At 48.9% G+C, this 26,852-nt stretch overlaps 1 protein-coding gene across 3 annotated transcripts in view; it reads right to left on the bottom strand.

The window, feature by feature from the left end:
- The window catches only part of PLEKHM3 (pleckstrin homology domain containing M3), a 231,817-nt gene that overhangs the window by 140,964 nt on the left and 64,001 nt on the right, over positions 1-26,852 (bottom strand). The gene's annotated exons all lie outside the window — the stretch shown is intronic.

Here is a 26,852-nt window from a genome sequence, read left to right as displayed (position 1 = left end):
TCTCTCGTTCAGGGGGTTGCACACGTGCAGTGCGGCCGCTGCGTGTGCGCAGGGCCTAAACATCGACCCGCTTGCGAGCGGGTCTGAATGAGGTCCAAAGTCCGTTGGTCTGGTGCAACTGACCTCGGCCAGTTTTATTAGGCAGCAAAAAAACAAAAACAAATTACAAAAATAAACACCTTGCCGTCCAGCACTAACTAAACACAGAATGGTCCTCGCTCACTAATAAAATAAGTTTTACCAGGCACAATTCACTTGGGGCCTGATTCAGAGCCGGATGCTATTTGCGCTCGCTCGTTCAGAAAAAGGGGCCGGCTATTTAAATTGAGCGCTCGCTCTTTGCGGTCTGTTGACACCTCTATGTCTGAGCGAGCGAACGAAACATGCGCTCGCTATTTTGTAAAGACGCCCCCTGGCCGCTCGCATCCTACGTCATCTCCGCTATTTATTTGATTAATCAAGTACATCGAAAGGCGTCTGAACTGCTCGCAGTGCTTGTGGTTGGATTTTCCTACCGCAATCATGCGAACAGTTCAGGCTAAGAGACAACCAAGTGACGTGGTCGATGACGCCGCTTTGTTAATTATGCACACCCTTAAAACGCCCGTTTTGACCGTTTGGCACGCCTGGGTTCGGATCTCCACTCCCCGTTTTCAAGCACCTTCCCCTGTTACCACCCACAAACGCCTCATCCTGTCACTCAAATTAGCATGCACTCGCTATTTTGCGAGCGCTCGATTTCCGACCGCAATGACTGGTTGGCGCATGCGCATTACGACCCATACGCATGCGCAGTTGTGCGAACATTGCTTGGAGCGAACGAGCGGCCACTTACGAGCGGCTCTGAATCAGGCCCTTGGTTTCATTCAGCAGCCTGTTTTCTCTCACAGAGACACTATAGACCAGTGATTCCCAACCTCGGTCCTCAAGGCACACTAACAGTCCTGGTTTTGGTGATATCCAGGTTTGAGCACAGATGGTTAAATCAAAATAACTGAGGTACTAATTAAGTCACCTGTGCTCCAGTATGGCTATCCTCAAAACCTGGACTGTTAGTGTGCCTTGAGGACCGTGGTTGGGAACCCCTGCCATAGACTCTCCTTTTCCCCAGGCAGTGTCTCTCCCAATGATCAGCCTAACAGCCTCTAAAACACACACATACAATTGAAAGCCCTAAAAAGCCTTCTGTGAGGCTAACAGCCCAAAGACCCGAACTGAGCCTAAACGAATGGAGCCCACCCTCTCTCTCCATTCATAAACCCCAGGAACCCTTTTCCAGTTTTGCAAAAAAGCAAGCAAACCTGATAACAACAACCAAACATTTTCCTGGTGTTTTTAAAATACATAGGTCAGGAACCTGGGGCAAATATATCTGCCTTCCACCACTATGCCAGTGACCTTGTCACAGCTGATATATACCTTTCCGTATCTCAGTGACATTAGTAAATAACCATCAGAGTCTGAGGGCCTGATTCAGAGCCGGACACTCTGACCAGAGTGCTCGCTCTGAATCAGGGCCCTCCTCCATGAAAATGGAGCAGCCTCCTGGCCGCTCGCATAGCTGTGGGTGACCACCCACAGCATATGTGAGCGGCCAAAAAGATGGTCCCGATGGTCTTTGACCATCGCGAACATCGGGCTTGCGATGAGACCCTGCGGTAGGGTCTCGCTGCCGCAAGCCCAGGAGTGGTTTTGGCTCTATCAGAGCCAAGTCACTCCCACTGACATCATTACTGATGTCAGTGGGGCCGGACTCAGACAGTAGGCGTTCCCATGGGAACACCTCCGTCTGGCCGCCACGCCCCCGGCACGCCCACCAAAGGAGGCGTGCTGTCACTCACCATCGACAGCACAACCTCTTTGGTGCGAGACCCCGAGCGATGTATTTCTCGTCGCTCGCCGGGTCTCGCGCATGCGCACGACGGAGCTCCCTCCGCGTGCGCATGCGCATTCAGGCAAACATCGACCCGCTTGCGAGCGTCATTTGCTCGCGAGCGGGTCTGAATGACCCCCTGAGATGGAAGGATGGTTAAAAAATGCTAGAGAGGAGTCACGGTCATCAAGAGTCAATTAACAGCCTGCCGGATGCTTGCGTCAGGTATTCTCTGAATACTGCACATAATTAACCAGTAATAATTGCAGATGGATTGAACATCTAGGGTAAAATGGGACCAGTAATAATGTACATACTTAGGGGCAAACCATGGCAGGGGAAGGCAGTATTGCCACCTGCAAAGAGTGATCAAAGCACCGTCTAATACTTGTTGTTAAAAGGAGACTGTACTGGGAAAAGAAAAATGGCATCCGGGATCCATCCGATATCCGAAATCAGCCCAGTGACAGACAAGAAGAACCATACTGGTCTATCGGTCATTAATCTGAAGACCAGTCTTGGTATCGCAGCTAGAGGCTTAAATACTCAGATACCCAAAGGCATCTGATTGGCATCAGACAAATAACACCTATTAGCAAAACAAGTTGGGACTAGTATTTATTAGCCTAAAAAGGCAGAATCGATCCTATGTATAATCGTATTTTCTTTCTAAACAGCTCTGTAGGGAAATTTCCAAGCTATGATAGTTATTTGTGCACAGAAATGCCATATATGGTAAGAATTTTGGCAGGCTCTCCATTTAGGACTTTGGCAGTGGAGCCGGATGTCCGCTACTGCCAACAATGCTACCCACCCAGGGGTAACTGGTAACAGTGACTGGAGACAGACATCCAGTCTAGGGCCTAGGCCGGACAACCGGAGCCTCAGGGACTCTAAGAGGGGGAGAGAGAGAGAGAGAGATAGAGGGGGGGGGGAGAGAGAGAGGGGGGAGAGGGAGAGGGGGGGAGAGGGAGAGGGGGGGAGAGGGGGAGAGAGAGAGAGAGAGAGAGAGAGAGAGAGAGAGGGGGGGAGAGAGAGAGAGGGGGAGAGAGAGAGAGGGGGAGAGAGAGAGAGGGGGAGGAGAGGGAGAGAGAGAGAGAGGGGGAGGAGAGGGAGAGAGAGAGAGAGAGAGAGAGAGAGAGAGAGAGGGGGGAGAGAGAGGGAGAGAGAGAGAGAGGGAGAGAGGGTGAGAGAGAGGGAGAGAGGGTGAGAGAGAAGGAGAGAGAGGGTGAGAGAGAGGGAGAGAGAGAGAGGGAGAGAGAGAGGGAGGAGAGGGAGAGAGAGAGAGATGGGGGGAGGGAGAGAGAGGGAGAGAGGGGAGAGAGAGAGGGGGAAAAAGAGAGAGACAGGGGAAGAGGGGATGAAACAGAAAGGGGGAGAGAGAGAAAATCATCATGGCGAGAAAGGGGGATAACAGTTGTGCTGTAAAGTTTGACACAACGCTATGAGGCTGGATTCAGATTAGGCAACCAATAAGAAACTGTTTATGTGAAGGCATTAACAGCACGATAATTACGTATAAAAGGGCCCAGGTTCTACCTTAAGCACTGCGAGTGCTGGCGATGGTTTCTGCCTCGACCGTTGTTTGTAGGCAATTAACAATGTAACAGGTGTTAATCGTGCTGACGTAGGGTGCCACCTGCGACCGACTCTGAATTAGGCCGTAGAGATAGGAGGTGTCCTTTCATTGTTGTGGGTGTTTCCGTGTTTACGATGTGCTTTGTGACTGAGCGCTCGTTTTGCATATTCTCGGTCACTTTGGGTGCGACCGATCGCTCCTGATATACAATTACAATATGATTAGTAAAAAACACCAGTACGGATACTTCCCACAATACCTTAAGCCCTGAAAGGCGTTCTATATAAAACAAGTCCTACTGTACCTGAGCTTGTCATATTTCCAGATACAACTGCCCAGGTCATGGAAATGATACCAAATCACATTATACCACAGCACCCCTGGAGGAACCAGCCCTGGTGCTGACAAACGTTCTAAAGAAGACAAGTTGGAGGGACTGAAGATGTAGATATATGTAGTGTAACAGAGGTGGTCACTTACTATAGTACATTCTGGCTGAAAGGACAGACTTTCTGAATACCATACTGCTACATACTGCTGCTATTTCACCAACGAGGCAACGGCTTGTTCCTACTTTTATTAAACACACACACACACATATATATATATATATATATATATATATATATATAACATATACAGTACAACAAAAAGAAATAGCGAATGTTACAAATAAATAAATCATTTATTTTGTCCAAAGTCATTGAACTTGAAATAAATGTATAAACTGGCAGTAGAGCATTGAGTAATTGTCACGGCTTGGCGTGCGCTTGGACCCGGAGTGGAGTCGGATGAGGAATGAGGACTTGTTTGCTGGTACTTGAAGGCAGCCGGCCTTAGGGGAGTATGACTCATGAAGCAGTGGCACGCGACGGGATCAGAACCAGGCTGCGAGACACTGGCAGAACTTAGAGACCCGGGGTAGGCTTGGTATAGCAGGTAGACGGGATCAGGAGACAGGTAGTAACAGGAGCAAACTGCACCAAGGCTGAGAGGGGAGTCTGCAGAAACACACTGGACTGACACTTTAAATGAGCAAAGGAGCACAGAGAACTAGCTCACAGCATGCGCTGTGATAGACGTTGCACTGGCAACTAAAGAGCCTCTGGACAGCCCTTTAGTACCCTCAGGTAGTGCAGGATTGGTTGCTAGCCTCCCCAGCCCAGACTGAACCTGATTGGCCAGAAACGACATGTGACCCAAATCCAAGATGGCCGCGCCCAGTGGTCACAGCATGGAAGCTCTGCCAGTCTCAGCCCCTCTCACCTGCCTCCAGATGGAAGCCCTTGGTCTGCGGAGACTCACAGCACCCAGCGCTATTCTCCAGGAACCTGCACCTCTGCTGGAAACACCATGACACAGCGCCCGGAGCGGTAAGCGCCGCGATCTCAGCAGCCTGTCACCCCTGGTCGTGACAGTACCCCCTCCTTTAGGCGTGGCCTCTGGACACTTCTTGGGTTTACCAGGACATCCTCAGCTTTCACCCAGCAACGTTCTTCGGGACCGTAACCTTTCCAATCCAGTAGATATTGGAGTTGCCCATAACGAAAACGAGAGTCCAGGACCTGTTTGATCTCGAACTCTACACCCCTCTCAGTCAAGACTTTGGGGGAGCGTGGCAGAGTCTTGCGAAAGCGATTCAGGATGAGAGGTTTCAGCAGGGAAATATGAAAGGAACTTGGTATTTTGAGGTAGGACGGAAGTTTTAATTTATAGGCTACTGGATTGATCACTTGAACGATGGGAAAAGGACCGATGAAACGAGGAGCAAATTTCATAGACGGCACTTTAAGGCGAAGATTACGAGTGGATAGCCATACTAAGTCACCTGTTTTTAGGTTGGGCACCGCTCTTTTTGTAAGGAGGAATGGACCTGAGTACAAATCTGAGAGAATTTCTGTAGGGTGGAGGTCACTGCTGGTACATCGAAGACTGGCAATTCTTGAAACTCTGGTACTCTGGGATACAGTCCAAAAACTACAAAGAATGAGGTTTGCCCCGTAGATGAATGATAGGAGCTGTTATGGGCAAATTCGGCCCAGGGTAAGGTGTCCGCCCAGTTGTCTTGTGATGAAGACATGTGAATTCTTAAGAAAGTCTCAAGGTCTTGATTGACCCTCTCTGTAGACCCGTTAGACTGAGGATGGTAAGCTGTTGAAAAATTCAGTTTGATTTGAAAGATAGAACATATAGCTCTCCAAAATCTGGCTACGAACTGTATCCCTCTATCAGAAACAATCTCAGTTGGAAGTCCATGGAGACGGAAGATGTTGTCGACGAATAACTGAGCCAACTCTGGAGCAGACGGCAACTTCTTGAGGGGAACGAAATGAACCATTTTGGAGAAACGATCCACTACTACCCAGATGGTGGTAAACCCATTGGAAACAGGTAGATCCGTTACAAAGTCCATGGAAAGGTGTGTCCAAGGATGGGTTGGTACTGACAGAGGTAGGAGTGTGCCGGCAGGAACCTGTCTGGATGTTTTATGTTGAGCACACTGTGGACAGGAGGCGATAAAAGCTTCAATTTCCGACTTCATAGCAGGCCACCAGTATGATCGTTGCAGGAATTCCAAGGTCTTGCGTATGCCCGGGTGTCCGGCAAAACGAGAGGTATGAGCCCACTTCAAAAGCTGCTTGCGCATATCTGAGGCCACAAATGTCTTCCCGGGAGGAGGTTGAATGCAAGTGGTAGTGAATACTCTGGAGTCTAGAACTGGAGTTTCCTTATGACTTTCGGAAGATGCGTCGGAGGAGAGTGATCGAGAGAGAGCATCTGCTTTTTGATTTAGTGAGCTTGGGCGAAAAGTTAAAGTAAAATTGAAACGAGAAAAGAATATTGACCATCGAGCCAGGCGGGAACTCAGGCACTGAATATTTTTTAGGTATAGGAGATTCCGATGATCTGTATAAACGGTGATGGGATACATCGCGCCCTCAAGAAGATAACGCCACTCTTCAAAAGCTAGTTTCACAGCCAATAATTCCTGCTCTCCAATGGGATAATTCTTTTCTGCTTGGGAAAATTTCTTTGAGAAGAAGCCACAGGGATGAAACTTGCTATCCTCGAGTTTCTGGGATAGTACTGCCCCTACCGCTTCAGAAGAGGCGTCTACCTCAAGAAAGAATGGGTAGTTAATGTTGGGTTGTCTCAGCACGGGGGCGGAAATGAAGGCTTGCTTTAAGAGTTGAAAGGCAGTTTCAGCCTCTGAAGGCCATCGGGATGGGTTTGCCCCCTTGCAAGTTAGGGCGGAAATGGGTGCCATGAGAGTGGAAAATCCTTTGATAAACCTTCGATAATAATTTGCGAAGCCCAAAAATCTTTGTACTGCCTTCAAAGAATTCGGACGAGACCAGTCCAATATTGCCTGAACTTTCTGGGGATCCATTTCAAGGCCGGCACCTGAAACGATGTAACCTAAAAAGGGAACTGAGGGAACTTCAAATACGCATTTTTCAGCTTTGCAGTACAGGTGGTTATTTCGTAGGCGAGTTAACACCTCCTTGACTTGGGATCGATGTCTGACAATGTTGGAGGAGAATATCAGAATATCGTCGAGGTATACTACCACAGAGATATATAGTAAGTCCCGAAAGATCTCATTCACAAAGTTTTGGAACACAGCAGGAGCATTACAGAGACCAAAAGGCATTACTAGGTATTCAAAATGCCCGTCTCGAGTATTGAATGCTGTTTTCCATTCGTCCCCGGCTCGTATCCTAATGAGATTGTAGGCCCCTCTTAAATCCAGCTTGGTAAAAATAGTAGCACCTTTTACTCGATCGAAAAGTTCGGTAATGAGGGGTATCGGGTAGCGATTTCTGATGGTTATATCATTTAAGCCCCTGTAATCGATGCAAGGACGCAGGCCTCCATCCTTCTTAGACACAAAAAAGAATCCTGCCCCTGCCGGTCAGGAGGATGGTCGAATGAACCCCTTTTGCAGGTTCTCCTGGATGTATGCTGACATGGCTTCAGTCTCGGGTAGGGAGAGTGGGTAAGTACGACCTCGCGGAGGAGTTTTGCCAGGAATCAACTCAATAGGACAGTCCCACTCCCGATGAGGAGGCAGAATATCGGCTCCGGTCTTACAGAAGACATCGGAGAAGGAGCGATACTGGTAGGGAATTGGAGTAGTGGTTGCAATGTAACTACCTTTGACGGGTTTGATTTGAGGAAGGCAGGATACTTGACAAGTTTCTCCCCAGGACAAGATCTGCATGGTGCCCCAATCAATATTGGGGGAGTGCTTGCGTAACCAGGGGTATCCAAGGATGACCTCATGGGAGGCTTTGGGAATTACTAGGAATCGGATAGCTTCAGTGTGGAGAGCTCCGATACGAACTGGCACAGGAAGGGTACGTTGAGAGACGATTCCGTTGGTAATCTGAGTGCCATCTACAGCAGATAGAGTGATGGTGTGGTCGAGAGAGGAGACAGGAAGCCGGAGCCTCTGGACAAGTTCAGCGGTGATAAAATTTTCAGCGGCCCCTGAATCGAGGAGAGAAAGAACAGTTTTAGAACCAGTGGAGATCTCAAAAGTAATGGAGAGGGTAGATTCATTTTTTGACGGAGACGGAGACATCACTCCTAACCTGGTGTCTCCAGCACAGATTAGGATCAGGAGTTTCCCGGACGACGTGGGCAGGCTGCAACCATATGACCGGTCTCCCCACAGTACATGCATAGATTTTCTCGTTGGCGTCTTTGCCGTTCTTCTACCATGAGGCAGGCCCGGTTAATCTGCATGGGTTCGTCACCCGCAGGTTCAGACGGAGGGAGGGTTGGAGTAGTGGTCGGCCGGAACCTAAAGCGATCTCCCCTAGTTTTTTCACTCTGGCATTCTCTGTACCGCAAATCCACTTTATTGAGATAAGCTCATTGAGGGTAGCCGGCGGATCACGAGTGGCGAGGTCATCTTTTATGCGATCTGTCAATCCATTCCAAAAGGTGGAAGTCAGGGCTTCTTCATTCCATTTTAGTTCCGAAGCCAGCGTTTGAAATTGAATGATATACTGACTGACTGGTCGGTTCCCTTGGCGAAGTCGCAGGATTTCCGTCGTCGCGGAGGTTGTTCTGCCGGGCTCGTCGAAAATCCTCCGGAAGGACGTGAGGAATCCAGAGTAGTTGTCTAGTAACGGGTCGGACCTCTCCCAGAGAGGCGAAACCCAGTCCAGGGCAGAACCGGTCAGTAGAGACACTATATATGCCACTTTGGATTTTGGAGAAGGAAAGTTCGCAGGCTGTAGTGTGAAGTGGACGTCACACTGGTTGAGAAACCCTCGGCACAACTTGGGGTTCCCGTCAAACTTATTGGGGGTCGGAAGGTGCAAATGAGATGGTGCAGGTGGACCAGGGACAGCTGGAGCTGCTGGCTGGTTGGTGGCGGCAGGCAAATTAACAGTAACCAGGGAAGCTTGCAGCGTATCCTGGCGAAGAGACATTTCCTGCAGGAACTGAGCCATTTGGCGCTGAGACGCCTCTAGTCCCTCTAGGCGACTGGCGATACCCTGGAGCAATTCAGCGCTCAGATCCTGTCCACTGGCCGAATCCATCTGGCCAGTGCAAACTGTCACGGCTTGGCGTGCGCTTGGACCCGGAGTGGAGTCGGATGAGGAATGAGGACTTGTTTGCTGGTACTTGAAGGCAGCCGGCCTTAGGGGGGTATGACTCATGAAGCAGTGGCACGCAACGGGATCAGAACTAGGCTGCGAGACACTGGCGGAACTTAGAGACCCGGGGTAGGCTGGGTATAGCAGGTAGACGGGATCAGGAGACAGGTAGTAACAGGAGCAAACTGCACCAAGGCTGAGAGGGGAGTCTGCAGAAACACACTGGTACTGACACTTTAAATGAGCAAATGAGCAAAGGAGCACAGAGAACTAGCTCACAGCATACGCTGTGATAGACGTTGCACTGGCAACTAAAGAGCCTCTGGACAGCACTTTAGTACCCTCAGGTAGTGCAGGATTGGTTGCTAGCCTCCCCAGCCCAGACTGAACCTGACTGGCCAGAAACGACATGTGACCCAAATCCAAGATGGCTGCGCCCAGTGGTCACAGCATGGAAGCTCTGCCAGTCTCAGCCCCTCTCACCTGCCTCCAGATGGAAGCCCTTGGTCTGCGGAGACTCACAGCACCCAGCGCTATTCTCCAGGAACCTGCACCTCTGCTGGAAACACCATGCCACAGCGCCCAGAGCGGTAAGCGCCGCGATCTCAGCAGCCTGTCACCCCTGGTCGTGACAGTAATTATGTGTGTCCCTGTGTGTGTGTGACCCTGTGTGTGTGACCCTGTGTGTGTGTGTGTCCCTGTGTGTGTGTGACCCTGTGTGTGTGTGACCCTGTGTGTGTGTGACCCTGTGTGTGTGACCCTGTGTGTGTGTGTGTCCCTGTGTGTGTGTGTCCCTGTGTGTGTGTGTCCCTGTGTGTGTGTGACCCTGTGTGTGTGTCCTGTGTGTGTGTGACCCTGTGTGTGTGTGACCCTGTGTGTGTGTGTGTGTGACCCTGTGTGTGTGTCCCTGTGTGTGTACACCCTGTGTGTGTGTGTCCCTGTGTGTGTGTGTCCCTGTGTGTGTGTGTGTCCCTGTGTGTGTGTGACCCTGTGTGTGTGTGACCCGTGTGTGTGTGACCCTGTGTGTGTGTACACCCTGTGTGTGTGTCCCTGTGTGTGTGTGTCCCTGTGTGTGTGACCCTGTGTGTATGTGACCCTGTGTGTGTGACCCTGAGTGTGTGTGACCCTGAGTGTGTGTGTCCCTGTGTGTGTGTGACCCTGTGTGTGTGTGTCCCTGTGTGTGTGTGACCCTGTGTGTGTGTGTGTGTCCCTGTGTGTGTGTGACCCTGTGTGTGCGTCCTGTGTGTGTGTGACCCTGTGTGTGTGTGTGACCCTGTGTGTGTGACAATGTGTGTGTGTGTGTCCCTGTGTGTGTGTTTTTTTGTGTGACATTAAGTTCAAGGACACAAAAACAGACGTGGTGTTAGGAGGGAGGCGAGCTGCAGGCGAGTTATATACTGCAGCCTACCTCTGTTATACAGGAGTAGTGTTATTGTACAGTATAATACAAGCTTATAAATAATATATACTGTAGCAATGATTGTCACGTATTAGAAGCCCCTCTATGTCCTTGGCCTTGTACTCCTCAGTAACATCTAATAGCCTCACACTCTATAATACAGTACACTTAGTGCTCTGCATGTACACTCACAGTGTACACTAAATGTATACATACACAGCTAGAGGGACCTCTGCTGGCATAAAGTAAAGAAATGATGATAACCTGTGACAGCCCGTTTGCAGCTATGTAAATGTTATCGTGGTGAATAAGTCTGGGCAGTAGAAAATATATGTATATATATATATATATATATATATATATATATATATATATACATACATACATATACACACACATACAGTATATATATATATATATATATATATATATATGGGGCCTGATTCCCCTGACTTAGGGAACCACAGACACTTATTGGAGCTTATTGAGGTTTGTACCCATCCAGATCTATACGTAAAACCCAAAGAGGGTCAGTTTGGAGGGCGAGAGGAACAAGAGCATTTGCATTTGATGTCAGAATGAACACAGGAGCTCAGTCATTTCCTCGCACCTAGAGTATGCAAATCCAGCGCAAGCCCAGCAAGACAGGCAATCGCACGGCAAGGCATTAGCACACCCACTATGTCTTGGCGTGCGATCACTTTGTGTAAGCAGACGCCCACCAGCCATTCGCCTTGCGCACGTCATCTCCAGGAAGTGTATGCAACCATCGGTACATCGGGTAACATCAGATGCGAATGCAGTGCTTGAGGTTGACCATACCCTACCGCAAGCACTGCGATCACTTCAGTGTGAAATTCAACCAGGTGACGTGTACAGTGACGCTGCCTGTTAATTATGCACGCCACTGAGAACGGCGTTGAGACGCTCAGGCACACCTGCGTTCGCACCTCCACTCCCCCGTTTCTAGTGGCCTGCCCCTGTCACCACCCACAAACGGCTTCTCCTGTCACTCACTCTGCTGGGGTGTCTATGCACGGCGAGCGAACGCTTTCCGATCTCTCACACTGGTTCGCACACACGAACTGCGATGCGTACGCATGCGCAGAAAGCGACAATCGCCCAGCTACGAGCGAACGCATCCTAGCGAGCGGGTCTGAATCAGCTCCACAGGGCCTAGCCCGAGTATAGAAAATGGAAGCATAATATTTAATAAAACAGCGTTTGCTGTACAGGTTTAGATGCGCATTAGCAAAAATGTGTGGAACGTTCCTGGCCGGTGACTGGGGCGTTGGCGCCTTATCTGTCTGGCCAGGGGATCTGTCATTGTGTGCACGCAAAGGTCGCAATCCCGCACATGCGCGCAAATCAGCAAGTGGCCGGCTTCTAGGGACTGCATCAGCTGTAGCCCCTAGACGCTGGTAAGGGCTGCAGCGATAGCAGGGGAGCGGCTACCCGTGAGTAGCGCTCCGCTCTCTGCTATCGCAGTCTGGACTGTCAGTGCCAGGGGGAGACAACACCCCCCCCCACGGGACTGCCTGCCCTTTGTGTGATTAGTAAGTAGCATGTCCAATGGGAAGTCACTGCCGCTGCTGGGCAATCCCTGCGTGGGCGGATTTTACTGTGCAGTCCTGCAGCCCCTAGGTAATATCTGCCACTGCCGGGAGGTAGCAGGGGGTGGCTAAAAAGCTGCACAGAGATGCCGTGTCTTATGGGAGTGTTAGAGGCGTAACGCAGGCGCACCACTGAAAGCGTTTGTGTACACTGATGCACAAAGGCTCACCTAGGAGGCCATACTCGGAAGCAGAAACCGCACCTGCCATAAGGCTGGTGCCAGTTTCGTTGGTGTGATCAATGGTGGTATGTAAAGACGCACCAGACGGTAATACAGTTTCTATAGACACCGCGGGTCTCCTTTCACATTCGGACGCACCAGGGAAGAGCTTTCTAGCGGCATTAGTATAAAGACGCAGACGTGACTGCGGGAAAATACAAGTCTGCGTCTGACTCAGGATTAACTCCCATCTCTCGGTGGGCTTCTGTGTACAAGCGATGATGATCCAGGACAGCTAGTGAAGAGAACGATCCCTACCTGGGGCAGCCCCAAGTTCTAAAGATTTGGTCAGATAGATTTGTATGAATCCGGCAGCAATACCCAATGACCTGACTATGCAGGCGAGTATAGGATGGCAGGTACATGCAATACCCAATGACCTGATGATGCAGGCGAGTATAGGATGGCAGGTACACGCCATACCCAATGACCTGACTATGCAGGCGAGTATAGGATGGCAGGTACACGCAATACCCAATGACCTGACTATGCAGGCGAGTATAGGATGGCAGGTACACGCAATACCCAATGACCTGACGATGCAGGCGAGTATTGGATGGCAGGTACACGCAATACCCAATGACCTGACTATGCAGGCGAGTATAGGATGGCAGGTACACGCAATACCCAATGACCTGACGATGCAGGCGAGTATAGGATGGCAGGTACACGCAATACCCAATGACCTGACGATGCAGGCGAGTATAGGATGGCAGGTACACGCAATACCCAATGACCTGACGATGCAGGCGAGTATAGGATGGCAGGTACACGCAATACCCAATGACCTGACGATGCAGGCGAGTATAGGATGGCAGGTACACGCAATACCCAATGACCTGACGATGCAGGCGAGTATAGGATGGCAGGTACACGCAATACCCAATGACCTGACTATGCAGACGAGTATAGGATGGCAGGTACACGCAATACCCAATGACCTGACTATGCAGGCGAGTATAGGATGGCAGGTACACGCAATACCCAATGACCTGACTATGCAGGCGAGTATAGGATGGCAGGTACACGCAATACCCAATGACCTGACTATGCAGGCGAGTATAGGATGGCAGGTACACGCAATACCCAATGACCTGACTATGCAGGCGAGTATAGGATGGCAGGTACACGCAATACCCAATGACCTGACTATGCAGGTCAGTATAGGATGGCAGGTACACGCAATACCCAATGACCTGACTATGCAGGCGAGTATAGGAGGCAGGTACACGCAATACCCAATGACCTGACGATGCAGGCGAGTATAGGATGGCAGGTACACGCAATACCCAATGACCTGACGATGCAGGCGAGTATAGGATGGCAGGTACACGCAATACCCAATGACCTGACTATGCAGGCGAGTATAGGATGGCAGGTACACGCAATACCCAATGACCTGACTATGCAGGCGAGTATAGGATGGCAGGTACACGCAATACCCAATGACCTGACTATGCAGGCGAGTATAGGATGGCAGGTACACGCAATACCCAATGACCTGACGATGCAGGCGAGTATAGGATGGCAGGTACACGCAATACCCAATGACCTGACGATGCAGGCGAGTATAGGATGGCAGGTACACCATTCTCTTATCTGTAGATTAGAGAAGATGAAAAACAAAAAGGGTGACCCTTCCCCCATGCCTGGTGGAGAGCCTGCTCTTTCTTCCCCATGCTGGTAGGGTCTGTTACTATGGCAGCTCTTATATAGAGAATGTAACAGGAACAATGCATAAATATCACTGAGGGACTCATGCAGGACCCAGACTTTCCGAAAACTGCTTTTCCTATTTTATTAAAATAACCCAGCCTGGCATTGTCACACAAGGACACATCTTGCGTATCCCCTACATCTGTGGCTTACTCCATTTAGCATGGACACTGACAGCTGTACCCTTGGTCCCATATTCCTCAGCGCTAACCTCGGCTATCTGGCCTTGCCTCCATGATAAGCGACAATGCGGCGAGTGAAATATGGAAAACGTTAACTCTGTAAATTCTGTAATTGGTTAACGGCAATGGATTAAAATATATCCAAGCTCTGTCACAGATACAATGGGCATATATTCTGCCATAGGGGAGGGAATGTTACACTTGAACAAAATGTGCTTAAAAGTTTAACGATAGAATTAAAGGATCTGTAAATGCCAAACAATTTATTTATAAACTCCTCTACCTCTTAGTAATAAAGAGTAGTAGTGACTACTCTCTAAGCTGTGGGCCTGATTCAGAGCCGCTCGTAAGCGGCCGCTGGTTCGCTCCGAGCGATGTTCGCACAACTGCGCATGCGTATGGGTCGTAATGCGCATGCGCCAACCAGTCAGTGCGGTCGGAAATCGAGCGCTCGCAAAATAGCGAGTGCCTGCTAATTTGAATGACAGGATGAGGCGTTTGTGGGTGGTAACAGGGGAAGGTGCTTGAAAACGGGGAGTGGAGATATGAACGCAGGCGTGCCAAAAGGTCAAAACGGGCGTTTTAAGGGTGTGCATTATTAACAAAGCAGCATCATCGAACACGTCACTTGGTTGTTTCTTAGCCTGAACTGTTCGCATGATTGCGGTAGGAAAATCCTACCACAAGCACTGCGAGCAGTTCAGACGCCTTTCGATGTACTTGATTAATCAAATAAATAGCGGAGATGACGTAGGATGCGAGCGACCAGGAGGCGTCTTTACAAAATAGCGAGCGCATGTATCGTTCGCTCGCTCAGACATAGAGGCGTCAACAGACCGCAAAGAGCGAGCGCTCAATTTAAATAGCCGGCCCCTTTTTCAGAACGAGCGAGCGCAAATAGCGTCCGGCTCTGAATCAGGCCCAGTGTGCGACCTTACGGAGAAGCTCTCCTCTGTTTTTGCTTGCATGGCGGAAACCTCTAAGCACCTACTCCTTGTTGGGCCATAAGGGAGCGGCAGAAACCTCCGATCAATGTATCTTGGTGTAAATAGAAGATAAAAGTTAAGTGGAGCACGTCAAAGAGTTTAATAAAATAAACCTCTAAGTACATTGTCAGATTTATTTAATAAGTTGTAGGAAAGGAGTCCTGCCAAAATAACATTTTTAAGAAAGTAAAGGTCCAGATATTTGATAAGCTGGACACAAAGGGTCATCCATAAATTGCAAAACGCGTGATTCACGATGATTCTTTATCTGCAAAAGTGCAGTTACTTCCCGGTAAACATACAGGCGCACAACCTCTTCCTGTATTTGGCAACAGCCCAAGAGATCAGTCTGCACCTATAGTTGGTGAGGAAGCAGCAGAGATGGAGAATAAAATTATAGGACGTGAGCGGAATATGGAGTCATATTGCAGGAGAAGAAGGATGTGCGCCCTCCTGCAATGCAGGCAATGTCCCTCCCTGTATATGCTGTTCATTTATATTCAGCGGGGAAACCCTGCAGTACACCAGACATCTCACCTTTCTAAGGAAAATTGTGATTACCGACCAGAAATAGACGTCACAATTTGCGCTGCAGGTTTCTATGGGCAGTAGTCATAATGTTGATATTCTACAAGAACCAGGTGGAAGGGGGGGGAGGGTTAGGCACTATACAGAGGGTTAGGGATTCGGCTACGGGACGGTTAGGCACTAGGGAGGGTGAGGGTTAGGCTGTTGGAGCAGATGGTTACGTTAGACACTAGGGGGAGGGTTAGGCTATGTTATGGAAGTGTTAGGGTTAGGCACTAGGGAGGGATAGAGTGTTGGAGCAGATGGTTATGTTAGGCACTAGGGGGAGGGTTAGGCACTAGGTAGGGTTATGGTTAGGCTGTAGGATCATATGGTTATGTTATTTACAAAGGGATAGGCTACGGTTGGGGAGGGTTAGGCACAAGGGGGAAGGGACGGTTAGGTTACGGGAGGGGAGGGTTATACACAAGGCGGAGGGGAGGGTTAGGCACAAGGGGGAAGGGACGGTTAGGTTACGGGAGGGGAGGGTTATACACAAGGCGAAGGGGAGGGTTAGGCACAAGGGGGCGGGGAGGGTTAGACTACGGGAGGGAAGGGTTAGGCACAAGGGGGAGGGAAGGTTAGGCTATGGGATGGGAGGGTTAGGCACAAGGGTGAGGGGAGGTTAGGCTACAGGAGGGGAGGGCTAGGCACTACGGGGAGGGTTAAGCACTAGGGGGAGGCTTAGGCTGCGAGAGGTGAGGTTTAGGCAGTAGGGGGAGGGTTAGGAATAGCAATACTCATCGCTGGAAGCTGCACAGCGTACACCAGATCCGTAACACACCGCTGGAGCCACTGGACCCGACATGCCAGGTAAGTCAACATTAGACCACTAGGAACAGTTAGTCAATATTCTAATCATGTCAGCATTTTATCAAACATTACGACCGTGTTGACATTATAATGTCAACAGAATATACAATAGCCATTTTGTACTTCTGCAGTTTCACAATAACCCTCGTTGTCTAACGTGGAACCAGTGTGAGATGACCTGTGCCGTGCCCCACGGTGCATTCTCCTGCCGGAAGGAGCCACTAGATGAGGAGTAGGCTGGTGCCGTAGAGTTATGCACATGGACAGCAACAGTACTCAAGTGGGATGAATATGGGCCTAATGTGTGCTAATAAAACAGTCCTCGAAATATTACACCAACGTCATCCTGAAGTGTTTATGCCAGATGCCGTCCCTAATACTATGTCTGCATGTTACAACAGTGAACGCGATAGAGAACATTTTTCTTGTTCTTAGCTGACAGAGAGGACCCGGTGTGGTCTTCTGCTGCCCACCCACTTCAATTCTTTGTTACATTATTTAAAGTGCCATCTCTATTTGGACTGTGTATATATGTATTTTCTTCTACTCCTCACTCCCCACAAGGGCACCTAACACGTCTCTGCCAACTCCCTGCTGCTTATTGTGTTATAATCGCTATTGCGGCAATGTATATAAGTCGTGTCCTTGTCCTGCACTGTAAGTTACTTGTTTCTTGTTCACTTATTAGTTGTATGTACTATGTAAGGCGCTGCGGAACACTTGTAGCGCCATATAAATAAAGGATAATAATAATAATGTATGCATACAAATGTATGTATATATACAGAGGTGTCCTCATACATCTAGCCTCAATACGCCACGCAGCGCGACTTGCCTGGCGTGTGTGAGTCGCCAAGCCTCTGCTAGCGCCTGGCGTCTTTTTTGCATCTTTTTTTAACTGAAAATGCATCTAAGTGGCAATGCGATGTGACTAGGACGCGCCAGCAGACATGTGACACTTGTATATGAAGATGGCGCCAGCTGCACATGAGCAGTAGCCAAGCGGTGGCATCATCAGGTTGGAGGTGGTGGCTCCCTCTGAGTCCTAGAACCCGGCATGTATAGTAGAGAGAGAAGACTGTGCCGCAGTGCAGAGCTCTCTAAGAACTTTGATGCACAAGGGTTGTCACGAATGACACGAAAGCTGAGGTCCGGCGTTGTGGAAGGAATCGGGAGGCGAGGGGCCGGGATGTATGACCCCCTCATCCACAAGTATCGGATGTTGGCGAGATCTGACCAAATGTCTAATGTGCTGGAGGTGTTCACCAGTGACCCCTCCAAGCAGGATATGGGTTTAAGCTGCACCCAGCAAGCAGGTCGCAGCCCTTTGGTCAGGTATCCGATACACCTGGGAAATGGAGGTTAGAACACCGATGAGGCCCAGGAGGGTGTACTTCAGAAGAAGCACTAGCGAGGACACTGTACGAGGATGTAGTACTGAGTATGCGGACAAGGAATCAGACGACCGATGGCACAGGAGGATGTACTGAGTATACAGGCAAGGTATCGGAAGATCGATGGCAAAGGAGGATGTACTGAGTACGCGGGCAAGGTGTTCAGGTGCACAGCTGGATGTACTGAGTACGCGGGCAAGGTATTCAGACGCACTGCTAGCACAGGTTTTAGAGGTGGCATCCTGTAACAGCGCCACATTGAAAGTCACTAAGCTCGTCAGCACGACCCATTATATCACTTGTGTGTGTCTCTGGAAACTGCAAGGCTGCTTGATCTTATGCCCCTGGTAAAAATTGGTTTGGCTGAAATGGCCAAACACACTAATTAGGGGAGGTGTCCACAGACTTTTGGCCACGTAGTGTAAAGTGTGTGAATCGAGAAGCTCACATCGCTGAAATGACGACACATTTACATGCACACACAAAGGTCCGGCCCAGCGTAAGGGGGAATCAGCTGCGGGACTCAGCGCAAGGCTTTTACCTCCCAGGTTAAGAGCCTGGAGCTATTCACTTACTGCCCGTGGTAAGCCCTGAGGGTACACTTAGGCTGGGTACACATCGGGCAATATATTACACGATAGGTAGTTTTCAGGCAAACTGGAACAACATATCGTTCACGTTGCATAGTGTGTACACTCCATTGCGCCTTCTAGGGGTATATGCACTAAAAGCCTTGGAGAGAGATAAGATAAACGCACCAACCAATCAGCGCCCATATTTCAAACACAGCCTGTAACATGACAGGAGCTAATTGGTTGGTACTTTATCTCCGTCCACTTTCTCTCTCTCCAAGGCTTAGCACGCTCGTCGTCAGTGAGGTCATCCCGTCAAATGTGCTGCACGTCTGTTGGCAGCATGCATGTGAATGCGGAATGGAAGGGTTCCGTGGTCGTGCATCGGATCTCGCAGGGCGTACGGCCACCGGACATATCCTTCCATCGGGCGTAAGGTCGGCTGGGATACAAGTCACCTAGCCTTAATGCGGATCTCTGGGCCTGATTCAGACCGGGTCGCTCTGACAGAGCCGGAATCTCTCCACTGACATCACTCGTAATGTCAGTGGGGCCGCCACCAAACGACAGGCGTTCTCATGGGAACGCCTCCGTTTGGGCAGCCACCCCCCCGGCCCGCCACTCAACATCGACAGCTTGCCCCCCTTGTTGCGAGACGGAGTGTCCGTCGCTAGCCGGGTCTCACGCATGCGGACGACGGAGCCGGTTCTGTCGTGCGCATCCGCTGTGGGCCACCACCGACCTGGTTGCGAGCGCTCAGCGCTCGCGACCGGGCCTGAATCAGGCCCTCTGTTCACAACTCTGGAGGGTGTGAACAGAAATCTGCGCTAAGGGCACCCTCGGGGCTGGTCATGGGATTACTGCACGCTGCAATTTCATAGCCCCGGGCATCCGTAATCTATGCCGTACTGCGCGTTAGCTGCAGGGCTTACTGCAGGATATAAATGAATAGCTCCGGGGACTTAAACCCGGAGCAAAAGCCCACAGTAAGTCCCGCTGCTAATTGAATTCCCCCCCCCTAAGACTGACGAATTGTCTTAAACACAAGAAGAAGCTTAGCCTATGCCATGCAGTACTGCAGAGGCTGCCATTCATTCCCAAAACTCATTGTAATTCTGGTCCACCTTTCGCTTACTCCTCTCTACCAGATTATATCTGCTTGGGTCATAATAGTGGTGTGCCCGTACACAGCATTCGGAAAGATGCCGGCTGGCTTTGATATCAGGCGCTTCAAAGTGAGGTTAGAAAGCTAATGCTAGCATCACAGGACTGGATGTCAATTAGGGGGTTTATTTGGGGGAGGGAGGGATCAGGAGAGCAGCTTTGAAAGTACAAAGTTTTCTGTTTTAAGTTCAAGATCCACCCTAAAAATACTCCTTGTTTTCCTTCTTAGTTCCCAGCGTTTGATGATAGACACTGCCCTTGATGTTTTAATTTTGGTTTTATTGGGCTGATCAATAAGTATATATCCATCAACCGCCACAATATATTTCAAGACAACATTGGGCGTTATACAGTTCTATCGCTGCACATTCATACGCTGTAGGTGCTGGGGGTTTAGCTCAGTCTGGACTTGACCCCAGTAATAAAAACAAAATAAAACCTAAAATATAAACTGAGGGCCTGATTCAGACCCGCTCGCAAGCGGGTCGATGGTGACGTGTGCGCGAGCCCCATAGTGAGTGAGACCTTCACTCGCTCCGGGGCTCGCAACAAAACGGGACGGCTGTCGAAGTTGATCGACAGCTCGCCCCGTTTTGTAGGCGGGTAGGGGGGGTGGCTGCAGAAACTGAGGCGTTCCCGAAGGAACGCCTGCCGTTTGTGGGCGGCCCTACTGACATCACTCGTGATGTCAGTAGTGGACTTCCTGCTCTATTAGAGCAGGAAGTCCACTCGGGCTTGCAAGACCTCAGACCCTAACACAGGAATATCACCCTCATTATTGGGGGACAGAGACATTTTTTTAGTATTTGTGTCTAATAAAATTTACTTTTGTTATACTAATGATAAAACTGAGTATTTTGCTGGAAGAAGGGCAAAGATACCTTGATGTGATTGGAGCCATCTGATGATGTGTGAGTACGGGTACGCTATTCACATGGTAATTTAATTGGAAATACTACAATTATTGTCGCAAAAACTTCCTGTCTGGAATAAGAAAGGAAACCTTTAAAGCTTGATGATATATTTCCTCCACGTAAGTTAGGTCCGTGAGGACACCCATCCACTGTATGTGCGGGGGTAACATTTTACCCAGCAATAGAATTTAAAGACAAGGGTGCAACAACTCTAACCTCTGTGAGTTGGGGGTGAGCCCATGATTATTTTTTCACGTGACGTACCATAACAAATAACTGTATAGAAGGAACTACACGTTATATTATTTTTATTTGCATGGTACGACAAACTATATATAAACGAGGACCTTAAAAACGAAGGAGAACCTGCATGTGCAGATAAGAATTTCTTCATCTTTTATGTCATTTTTTTGTGGAATCAAGATCAGCGCTACTACCCCGTTATTTTCCTTTTATACTAACACTGCAAAATAACCCTGAGGACAAGAAGAGTCACGTAACCGTACGTATTACCCCTGCGGCGCAGGGATGCGTTTAAGACCCTACAGTATTTGCTAACTGACGGATTCTTGGTCACATTCAAACATAAGCAAATTATTTTCAGTGATGCAATAAACTCACATTGATACGAGACTGCTCAGCTCTATACTACAATGTGACAATGACGACAAGTGATTTTAGAAACAGACCAATGAAAAACCTTTGGTGAAATGTATCAACAAGTGCGACACACAGAATATGGTGGGTTTATTTTGTTACAGTAACAATCTATAAAGGGTAATGCCCGGGGAGTGAGTGCAAGGCATAATAAGCCCCGTGTGACGCAATGCCGCGTGTTGTACGGGAAGGCCACGTCACGGTCTCTTTGTGGATCCAGCTGAACATTCAATTTTGTTTAAAAAGACAATATATTCACTTAAAAAACAAAACAAAGGGGGTGGGGGTTCTACACAGCTTGTAGATAACAGTATGAGAATCTGGTGTGACGTGTCCACGCTGACATGTATGTAGGACACAGAACATGGTGACTTGCGTGTAACCTCAGAGCGACATTGGCCTTTAAGTGAAGTCAGCCATTAGTACGAGGCCTTTGATGTGCAGGTGTGTTTTCAGTGTTGCTCATTTATGCTTTGTTCGTCCCCATTATAAATACAAAATCAGCTCCACCCAGCGTAATGCGTCTCAGGAAGCTGGCGGCAGGAGCTTTCAACCGTTTTGTCTGCTGTATATGGGGAAACCTGAAACACTGAGGGGATATTAGCTGGGACAATAGCACTATGAACATCACACGTTAGTTACTGTAGTCTCTGCGAAATCTGGGCCTGATTCAGAGCCGGACGCTATTTGCGCTCGCTCGTTCAGAAAAAGGGGCCGGATATTTAAATTGAGCGCTCACTCTTTGCGGTCTGTTGACGCCTTTATGTCTGAACGAGCGAACGAAACATGCGCTCACTATTTTGTAAAAAAACCGCCCCCTGGCCGCTCGCATCCTACGTCATCTCCGCTATTTATTAGATTAATCGAGTACATCGAAAGGCGTATGAACTGCTCGCAGTGCTTTTGGTTGGATTTTCCTACCGCAATCATGCGAACAGTTCAGGCTAAAAGAGAACCAAGTGACGTGGCCGATGATGCTGCTTTGTTAATTATGCACACCCTTAAAACGCCCGTTTTGACCGTTTGGCACGCCTGCGTTCGGTTCTCCACTCCCCGTTTTCAAGCACCTTCCCCTGTTACCACCCACAAACGCCTCATTCTGTCACTCAAATTAGCAGGCACTCGCTATTTTGCGAGCACACAATTTCCGATCGCAATGACTGGTTCGCGCATGCGTATTACAGCCCATACGCATGCGCAGTTGTGCGAACATCGCTCAGAGCGAACGAGCGGCCGCTTACGAGCGGCTCTGAATCAGGCCCTCTATTCCTTGTGGCAAACTAGTCAGAGACTTTACGCCAAAATTAACCCCGAGAATACCAGGACACACACACACAAACACACGTGTTTTCTCACACACGGCCTGATACAGAGGTGCACCCTAATGCAGCCATGAATGCGTCATTTTCTGCAGTACGACTGTGGCTTACGCTAAGGCAGCAGCTAATGAGATTCGTACAGTAGGGATGGCAATCGGTTGGCAGTCCATCGATGGTCACTATCAGTAAATACCGTCAATGGCACAAAACCATAAATGGTGAACCATCAATGGTGTGCACCCCTCGATGGCCACCACTGCTGGGGGGCAGGGCAGCCCACGGGCCAATCCAAATTGAGGTCAAGCATAGCAGGTCACCAGGGGGAGCGGCTAAGGTCCGTACCAGGGGAGGCAGGGGAACCATCGGATCCTAGTCTGCCATCGATGGCAGGGAACCATTAGATCTCTGCCATCGATGGAAAAACCATTGCGCGTTGGTAGTTAACCCTCAATGATTATTGATGGTTGATGGCCTTCCCTAAAAATACAGAGACACCAACTGGCTGCAGCGCTAATCAGCTGCTGTGCGTACAAAGATACACTATCAGACATTGCGTCAGCCTTACGGATGTGCAGACTGTCCGTGTGAACATGGCTGCCGAAATCAGTGCAACTGCGGAAATATATGCAGTCGCCGACTGCAACATGCCTGCGTCTGGCTAGTCCCCCCCCCGTTAACAGCCGAGAACACCCACTGAAATTGCCTCTCTGCGTACAAATGTCTTGCATTCCTCCAGGTAGTGACCATCGGGACAAGACACATGTGCAATGCATACACTGAAAACATTGGCTGCTTGCGTCCAATTAAGGAGCTAATTTCCGAATTGCACGCAGAATCGGCATTGTATTTTACGGCAGCCACCTCTGCGTCTTTTTGCAAATGCCGCGGACGATTTCATTAATACTGAGATGTCAGGTTTAACAGCACAAATCCGTTATTCAGGTCAGCACAGGAGCATACAACAGTCCAACATTACTGTCCATTACCAGCCTGTCCTGGTGACTAGTCAATGACACAAGTATTGGTGTTCACATACTGAAGTAAAATTACAAGCATTTCATAAGTGTCAGAGGCTTTTATTGACAATTACATTAGGTTTATGCAGAGTCAATATTTGCAGTGCTGACCCTTCTTTTTCAAGACCTCTGCAATTCACCCTGGCAGCTGTCACTCACCTTCTGGGCCACATACTGATTGATGGCCGCCCATTCTTGCCTAATCAATGCTTGGAGTATGTCAGAATTTGTGGGTTTTTGTTTCTCCACCCGCCTCTTGAGGATTGACCACAAGCTCTCAATGGGATTAAGGTCTGGGGAGTTTCCTGGCCATGGACTCAAAATGTCGATGTTTTGTTCCCTGAGCCACTTAGTTATTACTTTTGCCTTATGGCAAGGTGCTCCATCATGCTGGAAAAGACATTGTTCATCACCAAACTGTTCTTGGATGGTTGGGAGAAGTTGCTCTTGGAGGATGTTTTGGTACCATTCTTTATTCATGGCTGTGTTCTTAGGCAACAGTAAAGCATCCTGAGACCATTCATGTGTGGGGTAGCTTCTCAGCCATGGGAGTGGGCTCACTCACAATTTTGCCTAAGAACACAACCATGAAGAATAGTACCAAAACATCCTCCAAGAGCAACTTCTCCCAACCATCCAAGAACAGTTTGGTGAGGAACAATGCCTTTTCCAGCATGATGGAGCACCTTGCCATAAGGCAAAAGTGACAACTAAGTGGCTTGGGGAACAAAATATCGATATATTGAGTCCATGGCCAGGAAACTCCCCAGACCTTAATCCCATTGAGAACTTGCGGTCAATCCTCAAGAGGCGGGTGGACAAACAAAAACCCACAAATTCCGACAAACTCCAAGCATTGATTAGGCAAGAATGGGCGGTCATCAATCAGTATGTGGCCCAGAATTTGATTGACAGCATGCCAGGGCTATTGACTTTTTGCATAAACTTAATGTAATTGTCAATAAAAGCATTTGACACTTATGAAATGCTTGTAATTTTACTTCAGTATGTGAACACCAATACTTGTGTCTTTCTGAAAACTTTTGGCCATGGCTGTACACTAGTCACCAGGATAGGTTGGGGCAGAACCAGGAAGCCATCACATTACTGTACACTCTTCACCAGGACAGGCTGGGGAAGAACCTGGAAGCCATCACATTACTATACAGTCTTCACCAGGAGAGGCTGAGGCAGAACCTGGAAGCTATCACATTACTATACAGTCTTCACCAGGACAGACTGGGGAAGAACCTGGAAGCCATCACATGCTATACACTCCTCACCAGGACAGGCTGGGGCAGAACCTGGAAGCCATCACATACTATACACTCTTCACCAGGACAGGATGGAGCAGAACCTGGAAGCCATCACATACTATACAGTCTTCACCAGGACAGGCTGGGGAAGAACCTGTAAGCCATCACAATACTATACAGTCTTCACCAGGAGAGGCTCGGGTAGAACCTGGAAGCCATCACATTACTATACACTCTTCACCAGGGCATGCTGTGGCAGAACCTGGAAGCCATCACATTACTATACATTCTTCACCAGGAGAGGCTGGGGCAGAACCTGGAAGCCATCACATTACTATACACTCCTCACCAGGACAGGCTGGGGCAGAACCTGGAAGCCATCACATACTATACACTCCTCACCAGGACAGGCTGGGGCAATCCCTTGAAGCCATCCCATTACTATACACTCTTCATTGTGACAGGCTGGGGCAGAACCTTGAAGTCATCACATATTATAAATACACTCTTCACCAGGACAGGCTCCTGGCAACATTTGTTTTCGTAAGTCTGCGTAAAGTGATTTTTTTATTGCTGTGATACGCAGCCATAAAATATTGTACTTTTTAGGGCCCCATTGGTAAACAGACCTCTTATCACTGTAATCTATTAATTGCAGGAGATGAGGACCAGTTATGCATAAATTAAATGACAAACTTCTTACATTCACTCACACTGTACATCTATGGATATGTGTAATAAGTTGGGGGGAAATCTAATAGCACAGTAGAAGTAACATTGTGTACTGTGGTTATGTATTATACAGCTGCAACTAGAGATGGGCGGTTCGGTTCTCCAGAAATCCAAATCCACACGAATTTCGTGAATCCGGACAAATCCGAGAGGCGGTTCTGATCTTCCAGCGGGTCGGAGTTTGGATTTTAGATCGGAGTTCCGGGTTTTGGATTTCAAAAATTACATGATTTTGTGTACAAAGGGCCTGATTCAGAGCCGGTCGCTATTTGCGCTCGCTCGTCCAGAAAATAGGGGTGGCTATTCAAATGAACCGTTCGCTGTTTGCGGTCTGTTCACGCCTCTAGGTCTGAACGAGCGAACAAAACTTGCGGTCGTTTTTTGGGAAACTACGCCCCCTGGCCGCTCGCATCCTACGTCATGTCCGCTATTTATTAGATTAATCGAGTACATCGAACAGGGTATGAGCTGCTCGCTATTCTTGTGGTTGGTTTTTGCTACCACAATTTTGTGAGCAGTTCTGGCTAAAAAATAACCCAGTGACGTGGTCAATGACGTTGCTGTATTAATTATGCACACCCATAAAACACCCGTTTTGACCTTTAAGCACGCCTGCGTTCTGATCTCCACTCCCCGTTTTCAAGCACCTTCCCCTGTTACCACCCACATACGCCTCATCCTGTCACTCAAATTAACAGGCATTCGCTATTTTGCGAGCACATGAATTTCGTCCGCACTGACTGGTTCTCGCATGCGTATAACGATCCGTACGCATGCGCAGTTGGGCAAACATCGCTCAGAGCGAACGAGCGGCCGCTTACGAGCGGCTCTAAATCAGGCCTAATATCATTTAGGTGGTATAATAAGGAAAAAGATGGCCCAATTTCAGCAATCCGTACATTTGTATATATATTTTTTTTTTACGGACACACTGACTTTCTTTGGATGCGTGCATGTGAATTAGGAGAGACGCGCTTTGCATACCAGGGATGTATGCCGCTGTGTTCTTGCTTCATCTCCCATGTGTAACACCGTGAAAACCATGTAAGGGGCCGGATAGTGAATACAACGCTCCCAAAGAAACCCAGACACACTTCAAACTGTCTTCTGCTAGGCCGGTCTCTCCAGGCCCATTCACTCAGGCCGCCGTGCTCATATGACTTGTTTGCTTTTCTCAGCCCTTGTCGCGGCGCTGATGTGGACAAAGAGAAAAGAGTGCAGCCTAATTCAGCTTAAAGTGCATGAGGAAGAAATTTGGCCCAAC

Source organism: Taudactylus pleione, unplaced genomic scaffold, assembly GCF_031769625.1.
Source record: "Taudactylus pleione unplaced genomic scaffold, aTauple2 ptg001109l, whole genome shotgun sequence".
NCBI lineage: Eukaryota > Metazoa > Chordata > Amphibia > Anura > Myobatrachidae > Taudactylus > Taudactylus pleione.
Note: the sequence above shows the minus strand (reverse complement) of the source record. Positions and strands in the feature narration are given on the sequence as shown.